Source organism: Triticum aestivum, chromosome 3A (genome assembly GCF_018294505.1).
Source record: "Triticum aestivum cultivar Chinese Spring chromosome 3A, IWGSC CS RefSeq v2.1, whole genome shotgun sequence".
NCBI classification, from domain to species: domain Eukaryota; kingdom Viridiplantae; phylum Streptophyta; class Magnoliopsida; order Poales; family Poaceae; genus Triticum; species Triticum aestivum.
The window spans coordinates 621,096,969-621,114,054 of record NC_057800.1 but is presented as its reverse complement, the minus strand read 5'-3'; positions in this window follow the sequence as shown (position 1 = coordinate 621,114,054).

Here is a 17,086-nt window from a genome sequence, read left to right as displayed (position 1 = left end):
TTATATGTAAATGGGGTGAAAAATGCCTAGTTTAACATGGTGACTTTACTTTGCATGTTTAACAACTTTAAAAATATGGTTTAGGGCAGAACAGTACCTAATCCATAATTTGCATATGAGGATTTTCAGGACTTGTTTGCTTGTTGTTCCGGCCTCATTTAAACTTGCCTAGATAGGTAGTTTTGTTGTGCTTCACCCCTTGCCATGTTTAATAACATTTAATATTGTTGGGTACATAAACGAGAGTGAACTAAATAAGTCACGTGGTGTTTCGTCAATATGCAACTCGTTGCATATTGAGCTCCACTTAATTTGTAGCATTGTTTGTTGCACTTTGCCATGCCATGCCTCTTTAAACCGGACATGCATCATACTTGGTTGTGCATCATGCCATGTTGATGTGATGGTTGTTTACTATGTTGCTTGCTTATTTCCGGGTTGCTTCTCTCGTTAGCTTCGGTTTCGTTCTGGAGTTGTGAGGATTCGTTCGACTACATCCATTTGTCTTCTTCATGGACTCGTTCTTCTTCCTTGCGGGATCTCAGGCAAGATGACCATACCCTCAAAATCACTTCTATTTTTTCTTGCTAGTTGCTCGCTCTATTGCTTTATCACGCTACCTACCACTTGCTATATCATGCCTCCCATATTGCCATGTCAAGCCTCTAACCCACCTTTCCTAGCAAACCGTTGTTTCGCTATGTTACCGCTTTTGCTCAACCCCTCTTATAGTGTTGCTAGTTGCAGGTGAAGATGAAGTTTGTTCCATGTTTGGAACATGGATATGTTGGGATATCAAAATATCTCTTATTTAATTAGTGCATCTATATACTTGGTAAAGGGTGGAAGGCTCGGCCTTATGCATGGTGTTTTGTTCCACTCTTGTCGCCCTAGTTTCCGTCATACCGGTGTTATGTTCCTTGATTTTGCGTTCCTTACGCGGTTGGGTGTTATGGGAACCCCTTGACAGTTCCCTTTGAATAAAACTCCTCCATCAAGGCCCAACCTTGGTTTTACCATTTGCCTCACCACCACCTATACTTTTCCCTTGGGAGTCGCACTCTCGAGGGTCATCTTTATTTTACCCCCCCCCCCTGGGCCAGTGCTTCTCTAAGTGTTGGTCCAAACCAGATCCACTTGCGGGGCCACCTCGGGGAAACTTGAGGGCTGGTTTTAGCTATACGTAGTGTTCATCCGGTGTTGCCCTGAGAACGAGATATGTGTAGCTCCTATCAGGATGTCGGCGCATCGGGCGGTCTTGCTGGTCTTGTTTTACCATTGTCGAAATGTCTTGTAACCGGGATTTCGAGACTGATCGGGTCTTCCCGGGAGAAGGAATATCCTTCGTTGACCGTGAGAGCTTGTGATGGGCTAAGTTGGGACACCCCTGCAGGGTTTGAACTTTCGAAAGCCGTGCCTGCGGTTATGTGGGAGATGGGAATTTGTTAATGTCTGGTTGTAGAGAACTTGACACTTAACTTCAAAAATGAATCAACCGCGTGTGTAGCCGTGATGGTCTCTTTTCGGCGGAGTCTGGGAAGTGAACACGGTCTTGTGTTATGCTTGTGCGTAAGTAGTTTCAGGATCACTTCTAGTTCACGACCATTGTGTTGCTTCTCTTCTCGCTCTTATTTGCGTATGTTAGCCACCATATTTGCTTAGTGCTTGTTGCAGCTCCACCTCACTACCTTCTCCTACCCATAAGATTAAATAGTCTTGATCTCGCGGGTGTGAGATTGCTGAGTCCTCGTGGCTCACAGATACTTCCAAACAGTTGCAGGTGCCGATGATACCAGTGCAGGTGATGCAACCACGCTCAAGTGGGAGCTCGATGAAGATCTTAGTCGTTGTTATTTGTCTTTTCTGGTTGATCAGTAGTGGAGCCCAGTTGGGACGATCAGGGATCTAGCATTTGGGGTTTGTCGGTGTCAAAACCGGCGGATCTCGGGTAGGGGGTCCCGAACTGTGCGTCTGAGGCGGATGGTAACAGGAAGCAGGGGACACGATGTTTTACCCAGGTTCGGGCCCTCTTGATGGAGGGAAAACCCTACGTCCTGCTTGATTTATTCTTGACGATATGAGTATTACAAGAGTTGATCTACCACGAGATTGGAGAGGCTAAACCCTAAAAGCTAGCCTATGGTATGATTGTCTGTTGTCCTTCGGACTAAAACCCTCTGGATTATATAGACACCGGAGGGGGCTAGGGTTACACAAGGTCGGTTACAAATATACATATCCGTATTGCCTAGCTTGCCTTCCATGCCAAGTAGAGTCCTATCCGAACACTTGACGAAGTCTTCAATCTTGTATCTTCATAGTCCAACAGTCCGGCCAAAGGATATAATCCGGCTGTCTGGATACCCCCTAATCCAGGACTCCCTCAGTAGCCCCTGAACCAGGCTTCAATGACGATGAGTCCGGCGCACAGTGTTGTCTTCGGCATTGCAAGGCGGGTTCCTCCTCTGAATACACAACAAAAAAATTTGAATACAAGGACAGTGTCCGACCCTGCAAAATAAGTTCCACATACCACCGTAGAGAGAATAATATTTCCACAAATCTAATCTGCTGACACATTTTGGCAACATGACATTATGCCATGGCCCGGTGATTATTCGAACCGTTTCCTTTAACTAGCCCTGCACATAACGCGAGGCAGTTTCTTGACACATCTTGTCAAAGCAGAGATTGTGTCCCCCTTATTACGGGATTCTCATCAATACGGGCATGGGTAACCCAACCGCACCATCAATTACGGCGCTTGGGGGATAAGCGAGTTTTACCAGGCTAGTGGGGGCGCATAGTTTCGGCCGCCCTTATAAAGGGATAAGGTTTAACCTTTTTCTACCCACGCCTTCTTCCTCCTTGCTCATCCATTCTTGCGCACTCGATCTCGAACGCCCAAGTCCACATCCTTCTCCTCAACCTTCTCCAAACATGTCTGGAGCGGGACGCAAGTGGATGGCTTCCTCTGTCACGGAGGGTCACATCAAAAAGCTACGCGGAGCGGATACTTAGCCGCGAGTATCGCGCATCGGCTGCCCGCTGCGGGGCAGATCGTTCCTACCCCGGAACCTCACGAGAGGGTAGTTTTCCTCCACCACTTCCTCCGCGGACTGGGGTTTCCCCTCCATCCATTCGTCTGCGGTCTCATGTTCTACTACGGGCTGGACTTCCATGATCTGGCCCCGAACTTCATCCTCAACATTTCGGCGTTCATCGTCGTGTGTGAGGCTTTCCTTCGCATCCGGCCCCACTTCGGCCTGTGGCTGAAGACCTTCAATATCAAGCCGAAGGTGGTGGGGGGCCAACAAGCAGAATGCGGCGGAGCCATGGTGGGCAAGATGCCCAATGTTATATGGCTTGAAGGCTCCTTTGTGGAGACCATAAAGGGGTGGCAATCGGCGTGGTTCTACATCACCGAGCCGCGCGACACCAACTGGGTGGCGGCCCCGAGTTTTGATCCGGAATCCCAACGCGGCTCATGCTACGTCTTGAGCTTGCGTTGGTTTTCCTCGAAGAGGAAGGGATGATGCAGCAGAGTAGCGTAAGTATTTCCCTCAGTTTTTGAGAACCAAGGTATCAATCCAGTAGGAGGCCACGCTCAAGTCCCTCGTACCTGCACAAAGCGATAGCTACTCGCAACCAACGCGGTTAGGGGTTGTCAATCCCTTCACAGTCACTTACGAGAGTGAGATCTGATAGATATAATATTTTTCGTATTTTTGGTATAAAGATGCAAAGTAAAAAGTAAAAGCAAAGTAAAAAGCAAAGCAAGATTAAAGTGATGGAGATTGATATGATGAGAATAGACCCGGGGGCCATAGGTTTCACTAGTGGCTTCTCTCAAGAGCATAAGTATTCTATGGTGGGTGAACAAATTACTGTTGAGCAATTGACAGAATTGAGCATAGTTATGAGAATATCTAGGCATGATCATGTATATAGGCATCACGTCCGTGACAAGTAGATCGAAACGATTCTACATCTACTACTATTACTCCACTCATCGACCGCTATCCAGCATGCATCTAGAGTATTAAGTTAAAAATAGAGTAACGCCTTAAGCAAGATGACATGATGTACAGAGATAAATTCATGCAATATGAAATAAACCCCATCTTGATGTCCTCGATGGCAACGATACAATACGTGCCTTGCTGCCCCTTCTGTCACTGGGTAAGGACACCGCAAGATCGAACCCAAAGCTAAGCACTTCTCCCATGGCAAGAACTACCAATCTAGTTGGCCAAACCAAACGGATAATTCGAAGAGACTTGCAAAGATAACCAATCATACATAAAAGAATTCAGAGAAGATTCAAATATTATTCATAGATAGACTTGATCATAAACCCACAATTCATTGGTCTCAACAAACACACCACAAAAAGAAGATTACATCGAATAGATCTCCACAAGAGAGGGGGAGAACTTTGTATTGAGATTCGAAGAGAGAGAAGAAGCCATCTAGGTACTAACTATGGACACGAAGGTCTGAGGTAAACTACTCACACTTCATCGGAGGGGCTAGGATGATGTAGAAGCCCTCCGTGATGACGGCCCTCTTCCAGTGGAGCTCCGGAACAGGCCCCAAGATGGGATCTCATGGATACAGAAAGTTGCGGTGGTGGAATTAGGTTTTTTGCTCCTGTTCTGATCGTTTGGGGGTACGTGTGTATATATAGGAGGAAGAAGTACGTCGGTGGAGCACCGAGGGGCCCACGAGGCAGGGGGCGCGCCCTAGGGGGGGCGCCCCCCACCCTCGTGACCTCCTCTTTGACTCCCTGGAGTAGGGTCCAAGTCTCCTGGATCACGTTCGGTGAGAAAATCACGTTCCCGAAGATTTTATTCCGTTTGGACTCCGTTTGATATTTTGTTTCTCCGAAACACTGAAATAGGCAAAAAAACAGCAATTCCGGGCTGGGACTCCGGTTAATAGGTTAGTCCCAAAAAATAATATAAAAGTGGAAAATAAAGCCCAATATAATCCAAAATAGTAGATAATATAGCATGGAGCAATCAAAAATTATAGATACGTTGGAGACGTTTTAGGCATCCCCAAGCTTAATTCCTGCTCGTCCTCGAGTAGGTAAATGGTAAAAGGAGAATTTTTGATGCGGAGTGCTACTTGGCATAATTTCAATGCAAATCTTCTTAATTGTGGTATGAATATTCAGATTAGAAAGATTCAAGACTAAAGTTTATATTGACATAAAAATAATAAGACTTCAAGCATACTAACAAAGCAATTATGTCTTCTCAAAATAACATGGCCAAAGAAAGTTATCCCTACAAAATCATATAGTCTGGCTATGCTCCATCTTCACCACACAAAGTATTTAAATCATGCACAACCCCGATGACAAGCCAAGCAATTGTTTCATACTCTAACTTTTTCAAAACTTTTTCAATCTTTACGCAATACATGAGCGTGAGCCATGGATATAGCACTATAGGTGGAATAGAATGGTGGTTGTGGAGAAGACAAAAAGGAGGGGAAGATAGTCTCACATCAACTAGGCGTATCAACGGGCTATGGAGATGCCCATCAATAGATATCAATGTGAATGAGTAGGGATTGCCATGCAACGGATGCACTAGAGCTATAAATGTATGAAAGCTCAAGAAAAGAAACTAAGTGGGTGTGCATCCAACTTGCTTGCTCACGAAGACCTAGGGCAATTTTGAGGAAGCCTATCATTGGAATATACAAGCCAAGTTCTATAATGTAAAATTCCCACTAGTATATGAAAGTGATAACATGAGAGACTCTCTACTATGAAGATCATGGTGTTATTTTGAAGCACAAGTGTGGTAAAAGGATAGTAGCATTGCCCCTTTTTATTTTTTATTTTTTGGGGCCTTCTTTTTTTTTCTTTGGCCTTTCTCCCTTTTTTGGGACAATGCTCTATTGAATGATGATCATCACACTTTTATTTATTTACAACTCAATGATTACAACTCGATTCTAAAACAAAGTATGACTTTATATGGATGCTTCCGGCGGTGTACCGGGATATGCAATGAATCAAGAGTGACAAGTATGAAAAAATTATGAACGGTGGCTTTGCCACAAATACTATGTCAACTACATGATCATGCTAAGAAATATGACAATGATGAATATGTCATGATGAACTAGATGGTGGAAAATTGCATGGCAATATATCTTGGAATGGCTATGGAAATGCCATCATAGGTAGGTATGGTGGCTGTTTTGAGGAAGGTATATGGTAGGTGTATGATACTGGCAAAAGGTGCGCGGTATTAGAGAGGCTAGCAAAGGTGGAAGGGTGAGAGTGCGTATAATCCATGGACTCAACATTAGTCATAAAGAACTCATATACTTATTGCAAAAATCTAGAAGTTGTCAAAGCAAAGTACTACGCGCATGCTCCTAGGGGGATAGATTGGTAGGAAAAGACCATCGCTCGTCCCCGACCGCCACTCATAAGGAAGACAATAAATAAATAAATCATGCTTCGACTTCATCACATAACGGTTCACCATACGTGCATGCTACGGGAATCACAAACTTTAACACAAGTATTCTTTAAATTCACAACTACTCAACTAGCATGACTTTAATATTATCACCTCCATATCTCAAAACAATTATCATGCTTCAATATTTTCTTAGTATTCAACACACTCAAAAGAAAGTTTCGCAAATCTTGAATACCAAGCATATTATTATTAAGCAAATTACCATACTATTAAGAGACTCTCAAAATAATTTAAGTGAAGCATGAGAGATCAATAGTTTCTTTAAAACAAATCCACCACCGTGCTCTAAAAGATCTAAGTGAAGCACATAGAGCAAAATTATAACGCTCAAAAGATATAAGTGAAGCACATAGAGCAAAACTACATAGCTCAAAAGATATAAGTGAAGCACATAGAGCAAAACTACTTAGCTCAAAAGATATAAGTGAAGCACATAGAGTATTCTATAAAATTTTAATTCATGTATGGCTCTCTCAAAAGGTGTGTACAGCAAGGATGATTGTGGCATACTAAAACACAAAGACACAAATAATACAAGACGCTCCAAGCAAAACACATAACATGTTGGTGAATAAAAATATAGCTCCAAGTAAATTACCGATGGAAGTGGACGAAAGAGGGGATGCCTTCCGGGGCATCCCCAAGCTTTGACTTTTTGGTGTCCTTGGATTATCTTGGGGGTGCCATGGGCATCCCCAAGCTTAGGCTCTTGCCACTCCTTGTTCCATGATCCATCAAAAGAATTCACCCAAAACTTGAAAACTTCACAACACAAAACTCAAAATAGAAAACTCGTGAGCTCTGTTAGCGAAAGAAAACAAAAGACCACTTCAAGTACTGTAATGAACTCATTCTTTATTTATACTGGTGTTAAAACTACTGTATTCCAACTTCTCTATGGATTATAAACTATTTTACTAGCCATAGATTCATCAAAATAAGCAAACAACACACGAAAAACAGAATCTGTCAAAAACAGAACAGTCTGTAGTAATCTGTATCTAGCGCAAGATCTAGAACCCCAAAAATTCTAAAATAAATTTCTAGACGTGAAGAATTTATCTATTAATCATCTGAAAAAATAATTAACTAAATATCACTCTTCAAATAAAAATGACAACAGTTCTTGTGAGCGCTAAAGTTTCTGTTTTTTACAGCAAGTTCAACAAGACTTTCCCCAAGTCTTCCCAACGGTTCTACTTGGCACAAACACTAATTGAACACAAAAAACACAACAAAAACACAGGCTAGATAATTTATTTATTACTAAACAGGAGCAAAAATCAAGGAATAAAAATAAAATTGGGTTGCCTCCCAACAAGCGCTATCATTTAACGCCCCTAGCTAGGCATAAAAGTGAGGATAGATCTAAGTATTGCCATCTTTGGTAGGCAATCCATAAGTGGCTCTCATGATAGTTTCATATGGTAATTTTATTTTCTTTCTTGGAAAGTGTTCCATGCCCTTTTTTAATGGAAATTGAAATCTAATATTCCCTTCCTTTATATCAATAATCGCACCAACCGTTCTAAGGAAAGGTCTACCAAGAATAATAGGGCAAGAAGGATTGCAATCTATATCAAGAACAATGAAATATATGGGCACATAATTCCTATTTGCAACAATAAGAACATCATTAATCCTTCCCATAAGTTTCCTAATAGTGGAATCCACAAAATGCAAGTTTAGAGAGCAATCATCAAAAACGCGGAAATCTAGTAAATTACACAAAGTTTTGGGAATAGTAGAGACACTAGCACCCAAATCACACAAAGCATAAAACTCATGATATTTAATTTTAATTTTAATAGTTGGTTCCCACTCATCATAGAGTTTTCTAGGGATATAAACTTTCAACTCAAGTTTTTCTTCATAAGATTGCATCAAGGCATCAACAATATGTTCGGTGAAGGCTTTATTTTGACTATAAGCATGCGGTGAATTTAGCACGGATTGCAACAAGGAAATACAATCAATTAAAGAGAAACTTTCATAATTAAATTCCTTGAAATCCAATATAGTGGGTTTAGCAACATCTAGATTTTTATTTCTTTCAATCCCACTTTCATCAATTTCATCATTAAGATCTAAATACTCCGAATTTTTAGAATGCCTTCTAGGTAAAGGAAGATCATACTCAGTTTCATCAAGATTCATATTGCAAAACAAAGATTTAATAGGGGACACATCAATAACTTTTAGATCTTCACCTTGATTTTCATAGGAATTGGACGAACACGCTTTAATAAAGGCATCTTTGGAAGCACGCATCCTAGCGGTTCTTTCCTTGCACTCATCAATGGAAATTATCATGGCTTTGAGAGACTCATTGATATCATGTTTAGGAGGAATAGATCTAAGCTTTAAAGAATCAACCTCAAGAGAAATTCTATTAACGTTCCTAGCCAAATCATTAACTTTAAGCAATTTCTCTTCAAGCAAAGCATTAAAATTCTTTTGTGAATTCATAAACTCTTTAACACTATTCTCAAATTCAGAGGGCATCTTATTATAATTTCCACAAGAGTTGTTGTAGGAATTCCCATAATTATGAGAAGGATTACTAGGATATGGCCTAGGATTAAAATTCCCTCTATAAGCGTTGTTACCAAAATTATTCCTACCAACAAAATTCACATCCATAGACTCATTGTTATTCTCAATAAAAGTAGACAAAGGCATATCATTAGGATCAGAAGAAACACTCTTAGTAGCAAATAATTTCATAAGTTCATCCATCTTTCCACTCAACACATTAATTTCCTCTATCGCATGCACCTTTTTATTAGAAGATCTTTCAGTATGCCATTGAGAATAATTAACCATAATATTATCTAGGAGTTTAGTAGCATCTCCTAAAGTGATTTCCATAAAAGTGCCTCCCGCGGCCGAATCTAAAAGATTTCTAGAAGCAAAATTCAATCCGGCATAAAAAAATTGTATGATCATCCACAAATTCAAACCATGAGTAGGGCAATTACGTATCATTAATTTCATTCTCTCCCAAGCTTGTGCAACATGTTCATGATCAAGTTGTTTAAAGTTCATAATATCATTTCTAATAGAGATGATCTTAGCGGGAGGAAAATACTTAGAGATAAAAGCATCTTTGCACTTGTTCCATAATCAATACTATTCTTAGGCAAAGACGAAAACCAAGCTTTAGTACGATCTCTAACCGAAAAAGGAAATAGCTTCAATTTAACGACATCATTATCGACATCTTTTTTCTTTTGCATAACACATAAATCAACGAAGCTATTCAGATGAGTAACTGCATCTTCACTAGGAAGGCCGGCGAATTGATCTTTCATAACAAGATTCAACAAAGCAGTATTAATTTCACAAGATTCAGCATCGGTAAGAGGAGCAATCGGAGTGCTAAGGAAATCATTATTATTGGTATTGGTGAAGTCACACAATTTGGTAGTATCTTGAGCCATCGCGACAAACAAGCAATCTAACACACGAGCAAACAAAAAGCAAGCGGGCAAAAGAGGCAAATAGAGAGGGAGGATGGAGAGAGAGGGCGAATAAAACGGTAAGCATGAAGTGGGGGAGAGGAAAACGATAGGCAAATGGCAAATAATGTAATGTGAGAGATAGGGATTGTGATGGGTACTTGGTATGTTGACTTTTTGAGTAGACTCCCCGACAACGGTGCCAGAAATCCTTCTTGCTACATCTTGAGCTTGCGTTGGTTTTCCCCAAAGAGGAAGGGATGATGCAGCAGAGTAGCATAAGTATTTCCCTCAGTTTTTGAGAACCAAGGCATCAATCCAGTAGGAGGCCACGCTCAAGTCCCTCGTACCTGCACAAAGCGATAGCTACTCGCAACCAACGCGATTAGGGGTTGTCAATCCCTTCACAGTCACTTACGAGAGTGAGATCTAATAGATATAATAATTTTGGTATTTTTGGTATAAAGATGCAAAGTAAAAAGTAAAAGCAAACTAAAAGGCAAAGCAAGATTAAAGTGATGGAGATTGATATGATGAGAATAGACCCGGCGGCCATAGGTTTCACTAGTGGCTTCTCTCAAGAGCATAAGTATTCTACGGTGGGTGAACAAATTACTGTTGAGCAATTGACAGAATTGAGCATAGTTATGAGAATATCTAGGCATGATCATGTATATAGGCATCACGTCCGTGACAAGTAGATCGAAACGATTCTACATCTACTACTATTACTCCACTCATCGACCGCTATCCAACATGCATCTAGAGTATTAAGTTAAAAACAGAGTAACACCTTAAGCAAGATGACATGATGTAGAGAGATAAATTCATCCAATATGAAATAAACCCCATCTTGTTATCCTTGATGGCAACGATACAATACGTGCCTTGCTGCCCCTTCTGTCACTGGGTAAGGACACCGCAAGATCGAACCCAAAGCTAAGCACTTCTCCCATGGCAAGAACTACCAATCTAGTTGGCCAAACCAAACGGATAATTCGAAGAGACTTGCAAAGATAACCAATCATACATAAAACAATTCAGAGAAGATTCAAATATTATTCATAGATAGACTTGATCATAAACCCACAATTCATCGGTCTCAACAAACACACCGCAAAAGGAAGATTACATCGAATAGATCTCCACAAGAGAGGGGGAGAACTTTGTATTGAGATTCAAAGAGAGAGAAGAAGCCATCTAGGTACTAACTATGGACCCGAAGGTCTGAGGTAAACTACTCACACTTCATAGGAGGGGCTAGGATGATGTAGAAGCCCTCCGTGATGACGGCCCTCTTCCGGCGGAGCTCCGGAACAGGCCCCAAGATGGGATATCATGGATACAGAAAGTTGCAGCGGTGGAATTAGGTTTTTGGCTCCTGTTCTGATCGTTTGGGGGTACGTGTGTATATATAGGAGGAAGAAGTACGTCGGTGGAGCACCGAGGGCCCACGAGGCAGGGGGCGCGCCCTAGGGGGGGGGGCGCCCCCCACCCTCGTGACCTCCTCTTTGACTCCCTGGAGTAGGGTCCAAGTCTCCTGGATCATGTTCGGTGAGAAAATCACATTCCCGAAGATTTTATTCCGTTTGGACTCCGTTTGATATTCTGTTTCTCCAAAACACTGAAATAGGCAAAAAACAACAATTCTGGGCTGGGCCTCCGGTTAATAGGTTAGTCCCAAAAAATAATATAAAAGTGGAAAATAAAGCCCAATATAGTCCAAAACAGTAGATAATATAGCATGGAGCAATAAAAAATTATAGATACGTTGGAGACATATCAGCTCACCTCCTGGAAAGAGAAGGGCCTATCCTGGGGTTCATCGGTGGAGCTGGATGGACTCCAGAAATGTATCCGGAATATGGCAAGCAAGAAGCTCAAGCTTGTCAACATAGTCGAGGTCATGCTCATCCGCCGGATCCTCCCGTGTCAACAACGGGATTTCAACTTGTGGGAGTTCGACCCGGCCCAGCACCAGACTTTGAGCGAGCTCTTCGACATGACGCACAAGGACGTCTGGAGGGTGCTATTCAAGGGCGTCGAGGTCCCTCCCTCTCTCACCGAGGACCGCAGGCTAAGCGCGAAGCGCCTAGCACATTCGGTGAGTTCTATACATCCGGTAGGATATTTATTTCCCCTAGATTAACCATGTGTGGGGTCTGAGCTCCATGCCTTTGACAGGACTGGGTGGAGACGTCGGGGCAGATTAACTGTCCGGCCCCTCTGCCCGAAGACACCGCGGACGCTCTCCTGACGGAGATGCTGACTCCGGCTCCTTACAAGGTGCCGGAGAAGACCAAGAAGGCCAAGGGAACCCAAAAGAGTTCCCGACACCAGGTGTTATCGGACTCATCGTCCGATAACTCCGCGACGCACTCCTCCCCCGAAGATGAGGAGATGTAGATGCTCCCCCTTCAGTCAGGGGAGACAAGAAAAGGAAGGCTGCCCCGACCGGGGGGGCGAAGGGTCCAAGAAGGGGAGAACCCTCCTTCCGGACTACTCCACCACCGCCGCCGAAGGCGAAGACGACTGGCTGCTCAGGGCCAAGCCCCTGGCAAAGTCGTAAGTATTCGGATACCAGAGTAACTCATAGCATACCTTCGTCGCACTGCTTCCCCTAACGCCGAATATGATTATGCAGACCGCCCCAAGCCCGTATCGACGTATCTTCGTCGGGCGGCTCCTTGGACTCGTCGGATATGGATAGCGATCCACTTCCGACTACCACCTCCCCGTGCCCTACGGACAATGCTGAGGTATTGTCTCAAGAGGCACCGGGTAGAGGGGAGACAATCCCGGAGGCGCCTCAAGGCGACCTTTCGGACTCCAGGAGCAGAAGGAGTAAGGCTCCAGAGGGCTCCGAGTTCGGCCCTCAGCCGAACACCACTCCGAAACCCCCAGTGGTTCCGGACTCGGGCAGGCGGCCTCCTTCCAAAAGGGGCAAGACGCCTGTGCCGGTGACCTCTGCCCATCCAGGGGCACCGGACAATCTGCTGGGAGCGCTTCGCAGTGCTTCCATCGACGAAGAGCACCACACTATTATGAGTGCGGTGATCCAGAAGGTTCAGTCCGCCAAGAGCGGACTGACTGAAGCCTGTGCTAGCCTTCTAACAGGCTTTGAGGTAAGTATTTGAAATATAGGAAAAATATTACCGCATAGACAATAGCCCCTGATGCTCTGTTCGGTGTTCACAAAGAAAAGCCAAACATAGGATCAAACAATATCGCAGGAGTCTAATATAAGTATGTCTATATGCGTATGCAGGCTTCGTTGCTGGCCTCTGTCGCACTGACTGCGGAGGTCGCCACACTGAAGCAGGACCTCGAAGGGTCCAAGGAAGAGCTCGGCCTTGCCAAGAGGCAGCTCGAGGAGAACAAAGGTAAGTAGTACCTAGTCTATGGATATATATAAAAAGAATGCGATTGCAAAATGACAGGATCATCGTAAATTTGCCAGGGGCCACGACCGAGGTGGCGACCCTGAAGCAAGCGCTATCCGAGGCTGAAAACAAAGCGGCCCGGGAGCGCACCGAGCGGGAAAAACAAGAGGCACGGGTGGGCGAGGTGCGGCAAGAGCTCCACTCTCTCGTGGCAAAGCACGAGGCGTTGGAGCTTGACTTGAAGACGCGAGAGTCCGAGCTTGCCGCGGCCCTTGAGAGTGCAAAGAGTGCCAAGGCCAAATCCCAAAAGGCCCTCCAGGAGATTGATGCGATGAAGAAGATAGCAGCGGGTAAGGCATTCTATATGCAAAGCAAGCATGTGAAAGTAAATTACTTGTTACTTACTTGAATCCGGAGCTCTCCAGGAGCATTCTCGGATTTGCCCCGCAGCGTGTCAGATGCCGCACAGTTTTACCAGGCCGAGGAGAGAAGCTCAACGGAGAAGCTGTTCTGGTCTCAGTATACTGGGACCGAACACCCGATGCCTCTGAGAAACCAGCTGAAGCAACTAGTCGAGCTGCACAAGGCGGTCGAACAGGCCATGAAGGGCTTTATAGTTCAGATGTGGCCTGGCGACGCCCTTCCCAACAGCTACTTTGGCCTGGTGAGGCGGCTTGTGGATGCCTGACCACGGCTGGAAGTCATCAAGCGGTCCGTCTGCATCAAAGGTGCACGCCGGGCTTTCGCCCGTGTGAAGGTGCACTGGGCCAAGATGGACGCCATGAAGCTGGTGAAGGAAGGGACGCCGCAGGGCAAGGAGCATCGCCACCCCGAGATGTACTATGAGGGTGTCCTGAAGGGTGCCCGTCTCGTAGCGGACGAGTGTACGAAAGATGTAATATTTGAGTAAACTTGCTCGTGTAATCCTGTATTATGAAAACTTGTTCAGAATTTAAAATATTACCTTCTGTTCGGCTATTTATCAAATCTGAGAGATGGCTAGTCGTCGGCTTCTGCCCCCACACCACGAGTGCTGGGGTGTTCGGGATAAACCTGAGCACTCTTGTTCCCATTTTTGGGTCCTTCGAGGGAGGTGCTCAGCGCAACGAACAAGGCAATCGGACTATAATGCATTATCACTCTCACTTAGCCATAGAATTCTATAATTTTAAATTTCGGTGAAGCCCCTAGTATTTGGAAGGCCGAATTCGGGGCGCAATACATGCCTTAAGACGGACAGGGCCGACTCCTCGCTCTAAGCGGCATAAGTCTTTAGGGACTCGAAACCTCTCGAACAGCGACCAGTCTCTCGCCTTATCATGACAGTCAGTTTTAGCTTTCTCTACTGAGGTGCTTAGCCCAGCAGAACCGGGGCACAATCGCAGTAGTTCTCCCAGTGCTACCTTAACCGATATAGCGGAACGTAAGGCACCAAAACATGGGAGCCGGATAAACCCAACTATTGACCCAAGACATGATTCGGAGCTGATGCATATAATGCTATAAGTTCGAGGTGTCGCACTGTCAAAAGTGTTCAGACTTCTCACGCCGCATTATGGGGTATGCTTAAGCCCCTAGCGTATTAGCCGTACAAGAGTGTACGGATGCTAGATGTCGTGAATGAACATGTATATATATATATATATATATATATATATATATATATATATATATATAAAGGAAGAATGCAATAATAGTCTTAATGCTATGCATTGTTTATTCAAAAAGGTGTGTTAAAGCAGAATGATACAAGTAGTGCGATAAGCAAAAAGTAGGACTGTTTGACATGTCCCTTCCAAGGGCAAGCTGAGGAATGGTATTAAAGCAAATATTTCACTCGTTATCGTAATCCACCTGGGAGTTCCGTGGTGTGACGTAGCTTTCTGCCTCCTTGGTTGTTGCATCATGTGTTCGGCAATCATGCTGCCGAACAGGGTTTCCAGAGATTAAAGTCCTGAAAGAGAAAAATAACAAAGCGGGAAGCCCCTAGTGCGGTTTAAGCCGCGACTTGGAGCGTGCCGCAGTCGTGCCCCCCTCCCCGCCTGTGCCCATGGTATTTTTAATGCGTAATTATGTACGCGTGGCACGGATTTCGCCGTTTGGCTGGGACCGGGGTGGGGGCCGCATTGCTATGCGAGCTCAAACATGCCAGGCGGTCATGTTGCCAATTACTCCGGGCGTGCTTGAAGGTGTCCGGGTCCTTAATCGCCGAACTAGTGGATTGCCTTAAGAGGCTGCTTTGCGCTTCTGCTGCGAGGGCCCCAGTGTGCTCCTCCGTTCGGAGAGAGCGCTCTGTGTTTCCATTGACTGTGATGACCGCCCGAGGTCCTGGCATCTTGAGCTTGAGATATGCGTAATGCGGTACCGCATTGAATCTCGCAAATGCGGTTCGCCCGAGCAGTGCATGGTAGCCACTGCGGAGCGGGACTATGTCGAAGACTAACTCTTCGCTTCGGAAGTTATCCGGGGATCCGAAGACCACTTCCAGTGTGACTGAGCCTGTGCAATGGGCCTCTACACCTAGTATGACGCCTTTAAAGGTCATTTTAGTGGGTTTTATCCTTGAGGGGTCTATACCCATTTTGCGCATTGTGTCCTGATAAAGCGGGTTCAGGCTGCTGCCGCCATCCATAAGGACTCGAGTGAGGTGAAATCCGTCAGTGATTGGGTCTAAGACCAATGCGGCGAATCCACCATGACGGATACTAACGGGGTGGTCCCTGCGGTCGAAGGTGATCGGGTAGGAAGACCATGGATTGAGCTTTGGGGCGACTGGCTCCAACGCATATACGTTCCTGAGCGCACACTTCCGCTCCCTCTTGGGGATGTGGGTTGCGTATATCATGTTCACCGTCTGTACTTGTGGGGGGAACCTCTTCTGTCCTCTGGTGTTCGGCTGTCGGGGCTCCTCCTCGTCCTCGCTATGTGACCCCTTATCTTTGTGTTCGGCATTTATCTTGCCGGCCTGCTTGAACACCCAACAATCCCTGTTGGTGTGGTTGGCTGGCTTGTCGGGGGTGCCGTGTATTTGGCACGAGCGATCGAGTATACGGTCCAAACTGGACGGGCCCAAAGTGCTTCTTTTGAATGGCTTTTTCCGCTGACCGGGTTTAGAGCCTTTGAATCCGGCATTGACTGTCGTATCCTCGGTATTGTCGCTGTTAATGCGGCGCTTATGTTTCTTGCGACGTGACCTGCCATTGCCATCCTTGGTATCCAAAGTCCCATGGTTCTTTGATATGTTATTGCTGCGAGCCAGCCACCTGTCTTCTCCCGCACAAAAGTGGGTCATGAGTGTCGTGAGGGCTGCCATAGATTTTGGCTTTTCCTGACCAAGGTGCAGGGCGAGCCACACGTCGCGGATGTTGTGCTTAAAAGCTGCTAGGGCCTCTGCATCTGGACAGTCGACGATTTGATTTTTCTTTGTTAGGAACCGTGTCCAGAATTGCCTGGCCGATTCCTCTGGCTGCTGAATTATGTGGCTCAAGTCATCAGCATCTGGTGGTCGCACGTAAGTGCCCTGGAAGTTGTCGAGGAATGCGGCTTCCAGATCCTCCCAACAGCTAGTGGACTCTGCTGGCAAGCTATTGAGCCAATGTCGAGCTGGTCCTTTGAGCTTGAGTGGGAGGTATTTAATGGCGTGTAGATCATCACTGCGGGCCATGTGGATATGCAGGAGGAAATCCTCTATCCATACCGCAGGATCTTTTGTGCCGTCGTATGATTCTAT